General features: G+C 45.2%; 1 long non-coding RNA gene across 1 annotated transcript in view; it reads left to right on the forward strand.

Moving 5' to 3' along the window:
* Positions 1-19761, forward strand: part of LOC138750346 (uncharacterized) — a 217512-nt gene that overhangs the window by 17211 nt on the left and 180540 nt on the right. The window contains exon 3 of the long non-coding RNA XR_011349272.1: positions 9981-10109. This is a non-coding gene — a long non-coding RNA (uncharacterized lncRNA). The remainder of the gene's footprint in view (positions 1-9980; positions 10110-19761) is intronic.

Consider the following 19761-nt stretch of genomic DNA (forward strand, 5'->3'; position numbering starts at 1 on the left):
AAATCCTCTCCCCACTGTGTACCCGGTGTCACAGTATAAGCCTCAGTCTACCAAATATCAGCATTAAACCTTCTTCCCGCTATGAAAATGGTGTCACATTATCTACCTCAGTCAAACATACATCACTGTTAAACCTTCTTCATACTGTGAACCTGGTGAAATAATATTTCCCTCAGTCTCCAGAAAATCACCATGAGAATTTCTCCCCACTGTTAACTCTGTGTCACTGTATCTGCAACAATATATCTCGTGTCACGTTTAAACCTCATCCACACTGTGAAACTGGTGTCACAGTACCTGTCACAGTTCATTGAACCTCAACGTTAAACCATCTCACTAATGTGAACCCAGTTTCACAGTATCCGTCTCAGTCTACCATACATCACCAATAAACCTCCTCCCCACTGTGAACCTGGTTTTCAAAGTATCTGACACAGTTTATCCTTCATCACTGATAAACCTTCTCATTGATCTGAATTCGGTGTCACAGTTTCTGTCTCAGTGCGCCATACATCATCGTTAAAGCTGTCTCCCACGGTTCCCCACTGTTTCCCATCAGTTTCCCATTGTTCCTCAGCTATTTCCCACCAGTTCCCCACTTTTCCCCATGGTTCCCCACTGTTCCACTAATTTCCCAATATTTTCCCTACTGTTCCCCCATTCTCCACAGTTCGCTATCTGTTCCCCACTGCTCCCCACTATTCACCCCATTTCTCCACTGTTCCTCAGTGATCCTCACTTTACCCCATCTCTTCCATCCATTTATCAATTTTTCCCACTGTTGCCCTCAATACACCATTGTTCCCCAACTGTTCCCCACCTATCACACACTTTTGAACAATGTTGCACACTTTCTCCAATGTTCGCCTTTTGTTCCCCATTGCTCTCCCCGTTACCCTGTGTTCCCCTCCGTTCCCCACAGTTCTTCACTGTTCCCCACTTTTCTCCAGCTGTTCCCGAACTGTTCCCCACTGTTACCCTCTGTTCCCTACTGTTCTCCATTTCTCCCACTTTTCCCTTCTGTTCCACATCTCTTCCCCACTGTTCCCCACAGATCCCAACTGTTACCAACAATACCCCATGGTTCCCCATTGTTGCCCATCAGATGCTCTTCTTTCCAATCTATGCCCCATTTTTCCACACTGTTTCGCACAGTTCTCCAGTGTTCACCATCTGTTCCCAACTGCTCCCAGGAATTACCCACTGTTCCCCATGGGTTCACTCTGTTCCCCATCTGTCCCCACAGTTCTACAGCTGTCCCCCCTGTTCCACACTGTTCCCTACTTTCCCCCACTGTTCTGCATCTGTTCTGCCAAGTGCAAGTGAGGACAAAAATGGAAGGTTAAGCCAAATGAATGTGTGGCTGAGGGGCTGGTGTAAAAGATAGGGTTTTGGCTTCTTGGACCATTGGGGTCTCTTTTGGGGAAGGCATGACCTTTACAAAAAGGATGGGTTACACCTAAACCCAAAAGGGGTCAATATATTGGCAGTTAGGTTTGGTGCAGCCGTCGGATGCGGTTTAAACTACTTTGGCACTGGGATGGGAACCTGTATGATAAGCAAAGGACAGGAAAGATAAAATAGGAAAAGTTGGGTTAGGCAGTGTAAGGAAAAATCAGAAAGAGCAAGGAGGGTGAAAAAAGCAAATCTGAAGGCTTTATATCTTAATGCAAGAAGCATTCGGAACAAGGTAGATGAATTGGGTGTGGAAATTGAGACAAACAAATACGATTTGATTGGGATTACAAAACATGGCTGCAAGGTGGGCAAGACTGGGAGCTTAACATCCCGGGGTATACAATATTTTGGAGGGGTAGACAAGAAAGAAAAGGGGGTGGGGTAGCTTTGATGGTGAGAGAAGGAACCGACACAATTGACAGGAAGGATATTAACTCGGAAGATACGGAATTTATATGAGTAGAACTGAGGAATAGCAAGGGGTGGAAAATGTTAGTGGGGGTGGTATATCGGCCTCCAAATAGTAATGTAGAGGTGATAATAAGGGAAATTAGAGAAACATGCAATAAGGGAACAGCTGTCATTATGGGAGACTTTAATTTACATATCGATTGGACTAGTCAAATTAGTAAAAATACTGAGGAGGAGGAATTCCTTGAATGTTTACGGGACGGTTATCTAGACCAATATGTCGAGGAACCAACTCGGGAGCAGGCCATTTTAGACTGGGTATTATGCAATGAAAATGGCCTAATCAGCAATCTTGTTGTACGCGGCCCTTTGGGTAGGAGCGATCACACCATGATCGAATTCTCACTCGACATGGAGAGTGAAGAAATTATCACCGAGACTAAAGTCCTGAATTTCAATAAAGTGAATTATGATGGTATGAGACGGGAGTTGAGTAAGATTGATTGGGTGGTTTATGGTGGGTGGGGGGGGGGGGGGTGACGGTGGATAGACAATGGAAAGCATTCAAAGATCTAATGGAAGAATTGCAGAAATCATTTATACCGATTTGACATAAAAGTAAACCAAGAAAGGTGACTCAACCGTTGATAACAAAGGAAATTAGAGACAGCATTGGGTCCAAAGGGAGAACATATCAATTGGCCAAAAAAAGTACCAAATCCGAAGACTGGGAACAGTTCAAGATGCAGCAAAGGAGGAGAAAGGGATTAATCAAGAGGGCAAAAATAAATTATGAAAGTAAGCTTGCGGCAAACATAAAAACCAACTGCAAAAGCTTTTATAGATATGTCAAGAGGAAAAGATTGGTGAAATCCAGAGTAGGTCCCTTGCAGGCAGAATCAGGGGAATATATAATGGGGAATAAGGAAATGGCAGACCAATTAAATTCTTACTTTAGATCTGTTTTAACAAGAGAGGATACAATAACCTCGCAAGGATGTTGGGAAACATAGACACTAATGCAAGGGAGGAACTGAAAGAAATCAGTATCTCTAAGGACATGGTCTTGGGAAAATTGAAGGGATTGAAGGCCGATAAATCCCAAGGGCCTGATAATCTACATCCTAGGGTACTTAAAGAAGTGGACATTCAGATGCTTTAAAAATAATTTTCCAGAACTCGATAGACTCAGGATCAGTTCCCATGGATTGGAGGGTAGCTAATGTTACGCTACTATTTAAAAAGGCGGGTAGAGAAAAAGTGGGGAATTATAGGCTGGTGAGCCTTACATCAGTAGTGGGCAGAATGATGGAATCCATTATTAAGGATGTAATAGCGGAGCATATGACTAGCAGAGAAGGGATCGGACGGAGTCAACATGGATTTACAAAAGGTAAATCGTGCTTGACAAATCTATTGGAATTCTTTGAGATGGTGACAGGTAAAATAGATGGGGGAGAGCCAGTGGATGTGGTGTACCTGGATTTCCAAAAGGCCTTGATAAGGTTCCACATAAATGACTGGCATGCAAAATCAAGGCTCATGGGATTGGGGGCAAGGTATTGATGTGGATTGAGAACTGGCTGGCAGATAGAAGACAGAGAGTTGGGATAAACAGCTCATTTTCTGAGTGGCAGGCGGTGACCAGTGGGGTGCCACAGGGATCTGTACTGGGACCCCAGCTGTTCACAATTTACATTAATGATTTAGATGAGGGGATTGGATGTAATTTCTCCAAATTTGCAGACGACACTAAGCTAGGAGGGGTTGTGTGCACTGAAGAGGGGGTCAGGAAGCTCTAGTGTGATTTGGATAAATTGGGGGACTGGGTAGATACATGACAAATGCACTACAATGTGGATAAATGTGAGCTTATCCACTTTGGTAATACAAACCGGAGGGCAGATTACTATTTGAATGGCAATAGATTGGGAGATGGGGAAGTGCAGAGAGATATAGGGGTTCTTGTGCACCAGTCACTGAAGGCGAGCATGCAGGTACAGCAGGCGGTTAAAAAAGAAAATGGTATGTTGGCCTTCATATCAAGAGGATTTGAGTATAGGAATAAGGATACCTTACTGCAGTTGTACAGAGCCCTGGTGAGAGCACACCTGGAGTATTGTGTGCAGGTTTGGTCGCCTTATCTGAAGAAGGATGTTCTTGCAATGGAGGGAGTGCAAAGGCGATTCACCAGGCTGATACCTGGAATGACAGGAATAACTTCTGAGGAAAGATTGCACAATTTGGGATTGTACTCGCTAGAGTTTAGAAGATTGAGAGGGGATCTCATAGAGACATATAAAATTCTGGCAGGACTGGACAGAATGGATGCGGAAGGGATGTTTCCAATGGTGGGGGTGTCCAGAACCCGGGACCATGGTTCGAGGATAATAAGCAAACCATTTAGAACCGAGATGAGGAGGAATTTCTTTACCCAGAGCGTGGTGAATCTGTGGAATTCATTGCCACACAGAGCAGTAGAGGCAGGTTCATTGAATATATTTAAGAGGGAATTAGATATATTTCTTCAGTATAAGGGAATTAGGGGTTACGAGAGAAGGCGGGGACGGGGTACTGAACTTTAAGATCAGCCATGATCTCATTGAATGGTGGAGAAGGCTCGAAGGGCCGAATGACCTACTCTTGCTCCTATCTTCTATGTTTCTATGTTTCTGCCCTGTTGCCCATTTTCCCCAATCTTCCCCCCTGTTCTACACTGCTCCCCACTGTGCCACTCTGTTCCTCATTCTTCCCCTTAGTTCTTCACTGTTCCCCACTGTTCCATAGTGTTCTCCATTTGAACCCCCTGCTCCACACTGTTCACTATTTTTCCCCAATATTCTGCATCTGTTCCACCCTGTTCCCCTCTATTCTCCAGCTGTCCCCATTCCACATTTATCCCACTGTTCCCCACTGTTCCACCACTATTCCCCACTGTTCCCGACTTTTTCCCTCTGTTCCCAGCTGTTCCCCATCTGTTACCAACATTTGTCCACTGTTACTCGCTTGTTTTCCACTGTTCGTCACCTGTTATCCACTGTGCCTCTCTGTTCCCCACTGCTCCTCATTCTTCCGCCAGATGGGGAACAGCTGGTGAACAGAGGGGCACAGTGGAGAACAGAGGGGAAAAGTGGGGAACTGTGGGGAATAGTCAGGAACAGGTGTGAACCACTGGGGAACAGAGGTATATATGGGGAACAGTGGAGAACATTGGGAAAAATGGGCAACAGTGTGGAACAGTTGATGGGGAACAGTGGGTTAAATGGGGAACAGAGGGCAAAAGTGGGGAACAGTGGGAATAATGCATAACAGTGGGGAAAATTTGGGAACCGTGGGGAACAGTATGGAACCGGGGGGACAGCTAGAGAACAGTGTGGAACCGTGGGGAACACTAGAACAATTGGGATCAGAGGGGAATAATGGGGAGCAGGGGGTATAATGTGGAAAGGAGAACTGTGGGGAACAATGTTCTGCACTGTTCCCCAACGTACCCCATGGTTCCCCATTGTTGACCATCAGAAGCTCATCTGTTTTCCAACTGTTCCCCACTTTTCCACACTGTTTCCCACACTACTCCACTGTTCACCATCCATTCCCCACCGTGAAATATAAAGTGTTCACAATCCTTTCTCTGGAGACAAAGTTTTGAAGAACAGGTTCATCTTTATTTCGAGTCTGCAGAGTCGGGTGTTCCTGGTCTGGAGACATACCGGAAGTTCAGAATCATCACTCTTTTCTACAGTCCCGCGTTCAACATCACCTCACCTTCATTTACCTTTTTCCATTCAGAATACCAATATATTACAACATTCTCCTTCTCCCTTCCATCAATCCATACATTGCCTGTTCATGTCCCTATTAGGCAATCGCAGTACGAGCTATAGACTATCTTAGGTCACTGTACCAACCTGAACCAGTTCCTTGCATCCTTGGGGCTTGAGATAAGAAGGGGCCCACTGGCTAGTACTGTCTACTCTCAAGCTCTTATCTACATACTTTGCATTCCATCATTTTTCACAGAATGGTGCGAGTTTAATCATATTCAACTGTTTTTCACAATTCCTCCTTTTTTCTCGTTATCATGTATTTCTGATTAAACTGCATTATTGTTCACCTTTTGTTTCCTCAAATTGTAACATGAGTTGAATTTGTCGTTGTTCATCTGCCATGGGATTTTTTAATACCACCTGCTTCGCTCCAGTAGCTGAGCAAATGGATCTTGTGATAAAACATCGTAGGATGGCTGATCCAATCAATAAGCCCACTAGAATCATTCAGCCAGATATAGCAGAGTGCATTAACCATGGCACCCAACCTCCGAAATTCCAATCTCCCCATGTCCAATCACCTCCTTTTTTATATTTATCTCTAGTCTCCTGGATCTTCTCTCTACACTTTTTAATATGGACCACCAAATCCGAGATATTAGCTGATTCATCCAGGATGTATGTGTAACATTCAGAACCAATTAAAGCCCTTTCTCTGTCAAAATAAAATCAAGGGCCATGCATTTTTGGAGGACTGTAAGTTGCATGGTGGCCATTTCTGTATTTATTGCCCAGACTTGGGATTGGACTTCCCCAAGCACCAGGTTCGTATCATTTACTAGTTCATCTAGGGTGGCTGCTCATTCTTGAATTTCAACCGCCCTTCATGCGGCTCCAAATGTTGGGAAAAACATCCACATGAGACGATCGCCTTCAGTCACCCTTTTGTTTTTTCCCATGGGATGAGCCTAATACAGATAGCTGGTTAAGATCAGGGACATGGGGAATTAAGTAGGCCAGGTAGGCATCCACTCCAACCTTTAAGTGTATGGGTCAATTTAAATCCTTTTGTCTGATTCCAACATTCCTTTTCCCCAGGTAACTATGAATAAATTTAACATACACACACCCAATATGTGCCATTTACAGGGTGCGGGATTCGCAGTCGTGTGACGGTCCAATTCTGCATGCAATTGGAAACTCCTAGTTGGTTCCTCAAAAGGAAGCAACACTCCAGACTGAGTAGTTGGTGACTTTGTTGGTTTTGGTCGTATCGACCACCCTTTTTATTTATCTTCAGTGGTTGGATCACTGTTGCTGGACAAGGTATATATATCAAATAATACATGTAGGGAGAGAGGGACTGCTACTAAGGGGACTCCTGACTTGCCATGGTGTGGCATTTTCACACATACCCAACAATCTGTTTGATTTTGGTTCTTAGCATAATTAGTACATAGAGAGATAAAAGAATTTTAAGGTTCAACACACAAAGTTATATGTATGTCGAATTGAAATAGTAAACGTAAAAGTTTCATTATTGTAGTTTTCTTTTCTGTTCCTTTTTACTCCTCTTTCCTTACTTCTTTGGCTGGTGGTGGATCCAATGGTCCCTTTATTCTTTTTTTTAAAGTTTTTATTTTTCACACTATGATCCATATTGACCAAAATACACACAAACATTTTCCTCTTGAATATATACAGTGTCATTTTTCCCCTTTTCCCCCCTCCCTTCCCTCCCTCCTTCCCACCCCCTCCCCACCCACTAAACATTCAACATATACAATACAATAAACCCATTAAAAAATGTCATCACACAATGAAATAAGCAAGAAAATTGTGTCATCTACTTTTACAGACTGGGTCAGTTTATTTCATCTTCTTCTCATTCTGTCATTTTAGGGGGTAGAGGTCCGCGGTAGGACCTCTCTGTTGTGTTCCATGTACGGTTCCCAAATTTGTTCAAAAACTGATGATATTTATTAAATTATATGTTATTTTTCCAATGGAATACATTTATTCATTTCCATGTCTTCTTTGGCTTGGCTTCGCGGACGAAGATTTATGGAGGGGGTAAAAAGTCCACGTCAGCTGCAGGCTCGTTTGTGGCTGACAAGTCCGATGCGGGACAGGCAGACACGATTGCAGCGGTTGCAAGGGAAAATTGGTTGGTTGGGGTTGGGTGTTGGGTTTTTCCTCCTTTGCCTTTTGTCAGTGAGGTGGGCTCTGCGGTCTTCTTCAAAGGAGGTTGCTGCCCGCCAAACTGTGAGGCGCCAAGATGCACGGTTTGAGGCGTTATCAGCCCACTGGCGGTGGTCAATGTGGCAGGCACCAAGAGATTTCTTTAGGCAGTCCTTGTACCTTTTCTTTGGTGCACCTCTGTCACGGTGGCCAATGGAGAGCTCGCCATATAACACGATCTTGGGAAGGCGATGGTCCTCCATTCTGGAGACATGACCCATCCAGCGCAGCTGGATCTTCAGCAGCGTCGACTCGATGCTGTCGACCTCTGCCATCTCGAGTACTTCGACGTTAGGGGTGTAAGCGCTCCAATGGATGTTGAGGATGGAGCGGAGACAACGCTGGTGGAAGCGTTCTAGGAGCCGTAGGTGGTGCCGGTAGAGGACCCATGATTCAGAGCCGAACAGGAGTGTGGGTATGACAACGGCTCTGTATACGCTTATCTTTGTGAGGTTTTTCAGTTGGTTGTTTTTCCAGACTCTTTTGTGTAGTCTTCCAAAGGCGCTATTTGCCTTGGCGAGTCTGTTGTCTATCTCATTGTCGATCCTTGCATCTGATGAAATGGTGCAGCCGAGATAGGTAAACTGGTTGACCGTTTTGAGTTTTGTGTGCCCAATGGAGATGTGGGGGGGCTGGTAGTCATGGTGGGGAGCTGGCTGATGGAGGACCTCAGTTTTCTTCAGGCTGACTTCCAGGCCAAACATTTTGGCAGTTTCCGCAAAGCAGGACGTCAAGCGCTGAAGAGCTGGCTCTGAATGGGCAATGTACCATTGCTGTATTCTTAGGCGATCTTCTGATTTCCAGGTTGACATTGTACATTTTTTTGCTTCAGCTAAGACTATCATAATAAATCTTTTTTGCACTTCATCCAAATTGAGGCCACATTCTTTACTTCTTATATTACTTAGAAGTAAGATCTCTGGATTTTTTGCTATGTTATTTTTTGTGATTTTATTTAATACCTGATTTAGATCTTCCCAAAACTTTTCCACTTTCTCACATGCCCAAATTGAAATGTACTGTTGTTCCCATTTCCTTCTGACAGTGAAAACATCTATCTGATACTGTTGGGTCCCATTTATTTAACTTTTAGCATGTGTCCATCACTTTTCCATTGTTTAGTCTGCTTTTTCTGTGGTCAATAGTACTAGATATAGTCCATTCCACTGGGGCTGAAGCTTTTCTTCTTTCCACGAATTGATCAGGACCCAGTCACCAGCATTCACAGAGTGGATAGGGAAATCTAGAGGAGGGCTCTGCACCAGCAGACCCTTAGCTTTATAATCTACAAGAGAATGAGAGACTAGCAGTAAATAGTTCCTTAAAAACACATCATTATTTTTGACTGTAGGTATTCCTTCTATCCCCCCCAAATATGGGAGTCCAAATAACATCTCGTAAGGGGATATTTAATGTTTTGTCATGGGGCTGGCTGAATTCTGAAAAGAGCTATTGTTAAGCACTTGGTCCAAGGTAATTTAGTCTATTCTTTTAGTTTTGTAATTTGCATTTTTAAAGTGGCATTCATTTGTTCCACTCTGGATGCCTTGGTGTATGCAGCTTCCATTTTATACCTAAGGTTTCACAGACCAGGCTGTGAATTTTAGAAGCGAAGTGCTTTCCGCGATCTGAATTGATGGATTCGGCTGTTCCATTTCGGAGTTCAATTTGTTCCAGAATTATATGCTTGTGCAGTGGCATTGACGGTGGGGAACGCTTCCACCCATCACGTGAAGTGGTCCACTACTACTAGTAGCAATTTCCATCGCTGGACCTTAGGGAGTTCGGTGAAATCCACGTATCCGCTGAAATGGCCAGATTGGTAAAGGTTGTCCTCCTCCAGGCATAGCTTTCATAACTTTCTTATTAACCTTTAAACAGAACACACAGCGGTTCACTGTCTGTCTTGCAAGGATATAGACTCCTCTGCAGGCATAAGTTCGTAAGAATGCATCACACAGTGCTTGCGCTCCCCAGTGGGAGCGTGAGTGCAGTTCCCCTAGTATCTGCGGGGTGATTTCTTTATTTAACAGTTGTCTTCCATCGGGGAGCCAGCATTTTCCGTCTTTTTTGCTCCCATCTTTTCCATTTGTTCTTCTTCAGGGAGGGAAAAGATAGGACCTTCTTCAGCCCTTCTCTGAGAGGTATCAGAGCCATCATGTGAATGCACTGTTCCTGATCGTGCTGCTTGTCGGGCCAGTTCATCAGCCATCCGATTTCCTCGTGCTTCTGGTGAGTTTCCCTTCTGATGTCCTGGTACATGTACTGTGGCAATTCTTTCTAGTTTGATTAATGCTTCCAAAGTATTTTCAATTAGTTGCTCATGAGTCAGTTCTTTTCCTCTTGCTGTTGTCATCCTTCATTCTTTCCAAATTTTCCCAAATGTGTGTACCACTCCAAATCTGTATATATGGTACCTTCCTGCCCTTCCAACAGTTCCCCACAAGTCCGCAGAGTTCCCCATCAGTTCCCTATCTGTTCTAAACTGTTTCCCACTGTTCCTCACCTATTCCACACCTATTCCCCACTGTTCAACCTGCTGTTTCCCTCTAGTTCCCCACTTTTCACCACTGTTCACCATGGTTCCCCACTGTTCCCCTCATTTCCCAATCTGTTCCCCACTTTTCTCCACTGTTCTCCCATTCTCCACAGTTTGCTATCTGTTCCCCACTATTCCCCTCTGTTGCTCACTGTTCCACAGAGATCTCCATTGTTCACCATCCCTTCCTTCCATTCCTCAATTTTCCCCACTGTTGCCCTCCATAGAGTACAGTTCCCCAACTTTTGTCCGTGTTCCCCACTGTTCCCCACCTGTCACACACTTTTTACCACTGTTCCCCACATTCTCCAATATTCGCCAAATGTTCCCCACTGCTCTCCCCTGTTACCCTCTGTTCCCCACTGACTCATTCTTCCCCTCTGTTCCCCACTGTTCCCCCACAGTTCTTCACTGTTCCCCACTGTACTCCAGCTGTACCCCATCTGTTCCCCACAGTTACCCATTTTTTCACTCTTCCCTACTGTTCCACATCTGGTCCCACAGTTTTTCACTGTTCCCCACTGTTCTCCCGCTGTTTCCAAACTGTCCCCCACTGTTGCCCATTTTTCCCAATTTTCCTCACTGTACCCCATTTTCCCACTGTACTCAACTGTTCCACATCTGTTCCCCACAGCTTTTCACTGTTCCCCACTGTTCCTCACCTGTTCCCCAATGTTTCCACCAATCCCAACTGCTTCCCAGCAGTTTCCCACCTCTTCCCCACGTTTCCCCACTGTTCCCCATCAGTGTCCCACTGTTCTCCAGCTATTCCCCACTGTTCCCCATTTTTCCTACTAATCCCCACTGTTCCACATCTGTTCCCCACAGTTCACCACTGTTCCCCACTGTTCTTCACCTGTTCCCTGACTTTTCCCCACTGTTCCTCACCAATCTCAAGTGTTTCCCAGCAGTTTCCCACCTGTTGCCCATGGATGTCCACTGTTCCCCATCAGTTCCACCGCTCCCTTTTGTTCCCCTCTGTTCAGCAATATTCCCCCCTGCTCCCCAATATTAACATCCATTCCCCATTGTCCTGTTGTGCTGCCCACGGTTCCACACTTTTCCCCATCTGTTCCGCTCTGTTGCCCATTTTTCCCACTATTCTCCACTGTTTCCCACTGTTCACGACTGTTCCTCATTCTTCCCCTATATTCCGCATCAGTCCCCCATCTGTTCCCCACTGTTCCCCATATTTCCCAATGTTCTGCACTGTTCCCCAATGTACCCTATCAGTTCCACACAGTTTTTCCCTGTTCCCACTGATCTCCAGCTCTTCCACATCTGTTCCCCACAGTTCTTCACTGTACCACACTGTTCTTCATCTGTTCACCAACTTTTCCCCACTGTTCCCCACCAATCCCAACAGTTTTCTAGCAGTTTCCCACCAGTTTTCCATGGTTCCACACTGTTCCCCATCTGTTCCACAACTGTTTTAAACCTGTTACTCACTTTTCCTATCTTTGCCATTGTTCCACATCTGTTCGACAATGTTCCCAACTGTTCCCCAATGTTTGCCTATATTCGACATCTGTCCCCCATCTGTTCCCAATTGTTCCCCATTTTCCCCAATGTTCTGCACCGTTTCCCAATATTCCCCATATTCCCCAATGTTCCACACTGTTCCCCAACAGTCCCCCCACTGTTACCCTCTGTACCCCATTGTTCCCCATTGTTGCCCATCTGATGCTCATCTGTTTCCCATCTGTTCCCCACAGTTCTTCACTGTTCCCCAATGGTTCTCCACTGTTACCCACCAATCCCTACTGTTTCTCAGCTGTTTCCCACCTGTTCCTCATGGGTCCTCACTCTTCTCCATCTCTTTTCCATCTGTACCCCACTGTTCCCCCCATTCTCCACTGTTCACCATCTGTTTCACACTGTTCCCCTGCTTCCCACTGTTCCCCTCAGTTTTCCAGCTGTTCCCGAACTGTTCAGCACTGCTCCCCTTTGTTCCCCACTGTTCCCCATTTTTCCCACTGTACCCTACTGTTCCACATCCATTCCCCACAGTTCTTCACTGTACCCCACTCTTATTCACCTGTTCTCCAACTGTGCGCACTATTCCCCACCAATCCCAACTGTTTCCCAGGTTTCCCACCTGTTCCCCATGGTTCCTCACTGTTCTCCAGCTGTTCCCCATTGCTCCTCACTGTTCCCACATTTGTCCTCAGTTACCCACTGTTTGCCCCCACCGCTCTCCACTGTTCGCCTTCTGTTCCACACTGCTCACCACTGTTCTCTAGCTGTTCCCCCCTTTTCCACATTGTATCCCACTGTTCTTCACCTGTTCCCCACCAATCCCAAATGTTCCCCAGCAGTTTCCCAACTGTTCCCCACGGTTTCCCACTGTTCCCCTTCAGTCCCCATCTGACCCCACTGTTTCCCATCAGTTGCACCATTCCCTTTTGTTACCCTCTACCCTCTATTCTCATTGATTCTGCAGTGTTCCCCATCTGTTCCCCTTTCCTCATTGTTCTCCCCTGCTCCCCAATATTCCCCTCCATTTCCTATTGTCCTGCAATGTTCCCCACTCTTCCCTATATGTTCCCCACGGTTCCCTACTGTTTCCCATCGGTTCCGCACTGTTTCCCATTTTTCCCACTGTTCCCCATTATTTCCACTGTTCTCCACTGTTTCACACCTGTTCCCTACTGTTCCCACTTTTCCCCACTGTATCCCATTTCTCCCATTTTGTTCCACATCTGTTCACCAAGGTTTCCAACTGTTCTCCAGTGTTCCCCTATGTTCCACGTCAGTGCCCCATCTGTTCCCCACATTCCCCAATGTTCCCCATCAGTTCTAAACTGTTTCCCACTGTTCTCCAGCTGTCCCCCCTGTTCCACACGGTTCCCCACTGTTCTCAACTGTCCACAGTTCCTCACTGTTCCCCACTGTTCCCCACTGTACCACACTGTTCCCCATTTCCCCTACTGTTCTGCATTCTTCCACACTGTTGCCCTTCAGTTCTTCACCTGTTCCCCAACTTTTCCCCACCGTTCCCCAGTAATTCCCACTGTTTCCCACAATTCCTCATTTTCACAACTGTTCCTCACTGTTCCACACTGTTACTTACTGTTCCACACTGTTACTTACTGTTTGACGTATGTTCGCCACAGTTTTTCACTGTTCTCCAGCTGTCGCCGAACTGTTCCCCACTGATTCCCATTGTTCCCCATTTTTCCCAGTGTTCCCCATCTGTTCCCCACAATTCTTCACTGTACCTCACTTTTCTTCACCTGTTCCCTAACTGTTCTGCACTGTTCCCCACCGATCCCAACTGTTTTCAAGCAGTTTCCCACCTGCTCCCTTTTGTTCCCCTCTGTTGTCATCTGTTTTGCAGTGTTCCCCACTTTCCCCATCTGTTACTATTTCCTCATTGTTCCCCCTGCTCCCCAATATTGTCTTCTGTTCCCAATTGTTCTGCAATGTTCCCAATGGTTCCACACTTTTCCCCAACTATTCCTCACTTTTGCCCTTTTTTTCCCAATTTTCCCCAGTTCTCCATTTTTACCTCACTGTTTCCCATTTTTCCCACTGTTCCACATCTGTTCACCACCATTCCTGACTGTTCCCCAATGTTATCCTATATTCCACATCAGTCCCCCATCTGTTTCCCACTGTTCCCCATATTCCCCAATGTTTCACACTGTTCCCCACCCTTTTCTAGATGTTCCCCATTGTTCCTCTCTTATCCACATCAGTCCTCCATCTTTTCCACACTCTTCCATGTATTTCCCAATGTTCAGCACTGTCACATTTGTGGCCCGAAATGTGTAGTTAATAAAACATCAAACACAAGTTTTATCAGGTAAACTTCTCCGAGTCTTTATTCTCCAGTTTCCTTTGTTCTCCTGCTTGTGCTCTTATCTCTCTCTCATACCACGTGACTTCCGGTACATCTCATACATATTCATTATCATGACATCCCTCCTTTAATCAGAAATAAACTTTACCTTCACTTACCAATATCCCTCGGAAACATACAAACATCGTAACTAATGGTAATACTATAACTCAACTACATAAAATTTACTTCCTACAGCACTCATACATGCACTTTATGATATAAGATTAAAATACTGTCCCAAAGTTCTTATTAAAACTATGGCACAAAGTCTTCGTATGGTTTGGGCACTTTCCAGTTTCGTTTCGGCCTGCTTGTGATATTGTCGTCGCTTCTCGGTTGTTCACTCTCACCGTCGAAAATACTGCTCGCCACGGCTTCGGGTGTTTCTGGCGCTCTAGTCACTTCATCAGGAGTGCTGGTAACTGCCTCTGGAACATCATCAGGTCTCTCAGTTTCAGCATCTCGTATTGGCCTTTCAATCTCTTCGCTCGATGTATCTCTGGACTGGTACCTTTTTACACCTGATACATTTCTCTTATACAGGACTCCAGTTGGAGACTTGACTGTCACCATACTGCCACTTCTGGATACGACAGTATAGGGTTGATGGTAATAAGGTGTGTCTAGCTTACCACCAGTTTCATGCCCCACTAGAACATTATCTCCTGGCATGATGTCTGAGTACCTAGCTCCACGTTTCGAATCTGTGTACAGCTTTGCTGCACCGTTCTTTTCAGCATCGTGGTCCCTCATCTCCTGGTTGTCTCGATTTCCTTTATTTCTGGCATTTTTGTGTGGATTTTTCTCCCAAAAAATGCTTCTGCAGGACTTTTTCCAGTGGTTGCATGAGGCGTTGCTCGATAGACAGCCACATAAGATAGCAATGCTTCTCGCCAATTTTGTCCTTCTGCGTGTGCAATCCTCAATCGTTTTTCAATGGACTGATTTTGTCTCTCTACTTCCCCGTTGGCTTGCGGCCATTTCGGAGTTACTTTATGATGGTGGATACCTGTGGTCCTCATGTATTCCGCAAATGTCTCTGAAATGAATTGTGGACCGTTGTCAGAGTATAATGTAACAGGTAATCCATATCTTGCGAATATCTCCGCTAACGCTTGTATTGTTTTTTCAGTGGTTGTGGACTTCAACACCACGTACTCATAGTATCTGCTGTAGTAATCTATCATTACCATAATTGATTCACCCGTCGGAAAAGGTCCAAGAAAATCAACAGCTACGTCGATCCATGGTCCTGTCGGGAGTTGCGTACTCCAGATCGGTTCTGGCGGATTACTCCTGCTTATGATTTGACATCCGTGAAAAGTTTTAACAAATTTCTCTGCGTCCTTATCACAACCTGGCCACCATACCTTGGTCCTGAGGTTTTGCTTGGTACCAACAATACCTAGGTGTCCTTCATGCGCTAAGGATACGATCTTCGGTCTCAATCTTTGCAGTATCACCAATCTGCAACCTCTTAATACACACTGTCCGATGCAACAAAGTTCGTCTCTAATGGGAATGTAAGCCTTGTGAGTACACTTGTCCCATTGTCCACTCTGTATGCATTCTCTTACTTCCATGAGTTCTGGATCACGTTCGGATTCTCTCGACTTCCTTCGTAGTCACAGCTTTCGGTGTCGACTGAATAGCTACGAAGCGTACAAAGCTCTCTGTTTCTGTTCCCAATTCTGACTTGGATTGTGGACCACCATCTTTCACCAATCTGGACAGCGGATCTGCAATGTTTGTTTTCCCTGCAATGTGGATCACTTTATATTTGTAGGGTTGTAGTCTGAGTACCCATCTCTCTATTCTGGCACATGGTTTGGATCTAGGTGCATAGATCACCTCTAATGGCTTATGATCTGTGATGAGTTCAAATTCAATGCCGTATAAATATGCATGGAACCTCTCACAGGCCCATACAAGTCTGAGTGCTTCTTTCTCTGTCTGAGAGTATCTTCCTTCCACATCTGATAACGATTTGCTGGCATAGGCAATGATTCTTGGTCCTCCATCATGCATAAACCAACACGGCTCCTAAACCAACTGGGCTGGCATCCGCTATGACTTTGGTTGATGCCGCCGGATCGTAATATCCAAGAGTTTTTGCATCTGTCAGGCTTTGCTTCAGCACTGTGAATGCTTTCTTCTGCTCAGATCCAAAATGAAATGGTACACCTTTCCTGGTTAGTTTCCTTAGTGGTTCTGCCACTGTAGCGAAATTAGGAATGAAGTTTGCAAAAAAATTGACCAATCCCAAGAAACTCCTCACCTCTGTTGCGTTCTGAGGTGCACGTGCCTCTACAATAGCTTTCACCTTGGCCTCTGCAGGGTTTAGTCCTTCCCGTGTAAGTTTGTGTCCCATGAAGTCCATCTCTGACACACCGAACTGCACTTGTTTCCATTCACGGTAAAGCCTGCCTCCTGTAGTCTAGATAGTACATGCCTCAACCGTTTGTCATGCTCTTCCATCGTTGGTGCATGGACTATGATGTCGTCAGAAATGTTGGCAACTCCAGGAATGCCTTGAATCACTCGATGGATTTCATACTGGTAGATCTCCGAAGCTGCATTAATTCCAAATGATAGCCTCTTGTAACGATACAATCCACAGAGTGGTAGACATGTGGAATGAGCTTCCGGGAGAAATAGTGGCGGCGGAGTCAATTGTATTATTTAAGAAAAGGTTGGACAGGTATATGGATGAGAAGATGATGGAGGGTTATGGGCATTGTGCAGGGAGGTGGGACTAGAGTGGGGTGTTTGGTTCGGTGCGGACTAGTAGGGCCTAATGGCCTGTTTCCGTGCTGTAAATTGTTATGTTATGTTACAGTGAGTCACAAATGTTGTTACATCTCGGGAACCTGGATCCAGCTCTAATTGATGATAGCCCCATTTCAGATCAATTTTTGAGAATACCTTGCTGGTAGTTAGTTCTTGAAGTATTTCCTCCACTGTTGGTATAGGGTGTCGTTCTCTAATTATATCTTCATTGGCCATTCTCATGTCAACACATAGTCTTATGTCACCCTTTGGTTTGGGCACAATCACTACTGGGCTGACCCATTGTGTCGAATGTTCCACCGGTTCTATAATGTCTTGTTCGATCAATTCTTTAATTTTGGCTTCGACTTTCCCACAAAGTCCAAACGGAGTTCGGTGCATTGGTTGTGCCTTGGTTTTGACCGTTTCATCTACCGCTAGCTTCAATTGTCGACCTTTCAGCTTTCCTACTCCTTGGAAGACTGCGGGGAATTCTTGCTTCATATCCTCGTATGACTGAATTGAATTGACACAAGCTCCAATATGAAGTATTGCCAGGTCTTGCGTTGTGCTTCTACTCAGCAATGGTTCTCCCCTCTCTTCTATGACCATAAACTCTGCTTCGGTATACTTATCTCCAGCTTCAACAGTTGCAGTAAAACATCCAATGGTCTGCAATGGCTTGGTTGTTGTGTATGGATACAGTTTCTTGGAACACTTCTTTGAGGTACAGATGATCTTTTTCCTTTTCAACTTCTCCCATAAATGTCGATCAATCACATTACTGTCACTGCCTGAATCTACAATGACCTGCACTGTCACTCCATCAATGATCACTGGGACCTTCTCATGATGTACTTCATTCAACGTAAATTGGTAACAACTCTGTTCCTCATGGGTATCATCATCGTCACCGTCTATCTGGCGAATGGTATCTTTCTTTCCAGGATACTTTCCTTTCCCCCAGGCTTTGCCTTTGGAAGTTGTACTCTTCCTCTTCTGGTCTGCATTGGACTTGCTTTTGCACTTGTTTGCAAAGTGGTCTTTACCTCCACACTTTCTGCAAACTTTGCCTTTGGCCGGGCAATATGGGTCTTTTCCAAAGTGACCTCGGTTTCCACATCTATAACACTCTACGTCCTGTGTCGACGTATATCTTGGCTGGTTATGGCTATGTGAGAGCCTCTTAACTTGCTGGCTTGAGTTGTCTTTCAGGGTCATGGTATGAAATTGCCCTTCAACAGCCTCTAATGCAGCAGCAATGGTTAAAGCATCGGTGAGTTCCAACTCACTCCCCCTTTCCAGTAGACGTCTTCTGAGTTTATCTGATCTGCAGTGCTGTACGACTTGATCCAATAATTGGTTGTCCAAATCAGCTGGCTTGTAATTGCATCCAACAGCTAGCTGGCATAGTCTCGTCACGTACTGAGCAATTGTCTGGCCATCTTCTTGTATCGTTCTTCGAAACAAATGGCGTTGAAATGTAGCATTCGGTGTTACTACATAGTGTGCATTTAATGCATCTACCGCTTTCCGGTATTCATCCTTTCTTCCAGTATTCAAAAGTGTCTTAAATGTTTCCCGAACTGCGGGTCCTGCAGTGAAAAGAAGTAACGCCCTTCTCTGCGCTTTTTGTTCAACTGTACCAGTATCTAGAAATAGGCCACGACTCTCAGCGTAGGATTCAAATTCTTCCAGCCATGCCTTCCACTTCACACTTACAGTGCTTGCATCACCCGTTGGGTCAAAATGAGCAATTCCACTATGTGTTAGAAAGTCACCGTCTGCTCCAGCCATGAGGAAATATTCCAGCCCCAAAAGTACTGAGTTAAAGAGAAAATACTTATCACCTTGAAGTTGTCTGTAATCCTCTGTAATCTTCTTTAGTCTTTAATTTTCTTCAAGCTTCTTTCATCCTTGTCGCCAATGTCACATTTGTGGCCCGAAATGTGAAGTTAATAAAACATCAAGCACAAGTTTTATCAGGTAAACTTCTCCGAGTCTTTATTCTCCAGTTTCCTTTGTTCTCCTGCTTGTGCTCTTATCTCTCTCTCATACCACGTGACTTCCGGTACATCTCATACATATTCATTATCATGACAAGCACTGTTCCCCATCAGATCCCCCTGGTCCCTTTTGTTCCCCTCTGTTCTCATCTGTTCTGCAGTGTTCCCCACTGCTCCCCATCTGTGCCCCTTTCCTCATTGTTCCCCCTGCTCCCCAATATTCCCCTCTGTTCCCCATTCTTCTGTTGTGTTCCCTACGGTTCTACACTGTTCTCCATCTGTTCCCCACTGTTCCCCATTTTTCCCACTTTCTCCATTTATTCACACCTGTTCCTCACTGTCCCCAACTGTTCCCACTTTTCCCCACTGTTTCCAATTTTTCACACTGTTCCACATCTGTTCACCACCGTACCCGACTGTTCCCCAATGTCCCCCTATATTCCTCATCAGTCCCCCATCTGTTCCCCACTGTTTCCATTTCCCCAGTATTCTGCAATGTTTCCCAATGTCCCCCATATTCCCTAATGTTCTGCTCTGTTCCCCACAGTTCTCTAGCTGTTCCCCACTGACCCCACCTGTTCCCCACTGCTCCCCACTATTCCCCTCTGTTGCCCACTGTTCTCCACTTCTGCAGACATCTCCACTGTTCCCCATCAGTTCATTCCATTCTTCAATTTTCCCTGCTGTTGCCCTCTATGCACCACTGTTCCCTAACTTTTTCCA

The sequence above is a fragment of the Narcine bancroftii genome, unplaced genomic scaffold, assembly GCF_036971445.1.
Source record: "Narcine bancroftii isolate sNarBan1 unplaced genomic scaffold, sNarBan1.hap1 Scaffold_120, whole genome shotgun sequence".
Lineage (NCBI taxonomy): Eukaryota > Metazoa > Chordata > Chondrichthyes > Torpediniformes > Narcinidae > Narcine > Narcine bancroftii.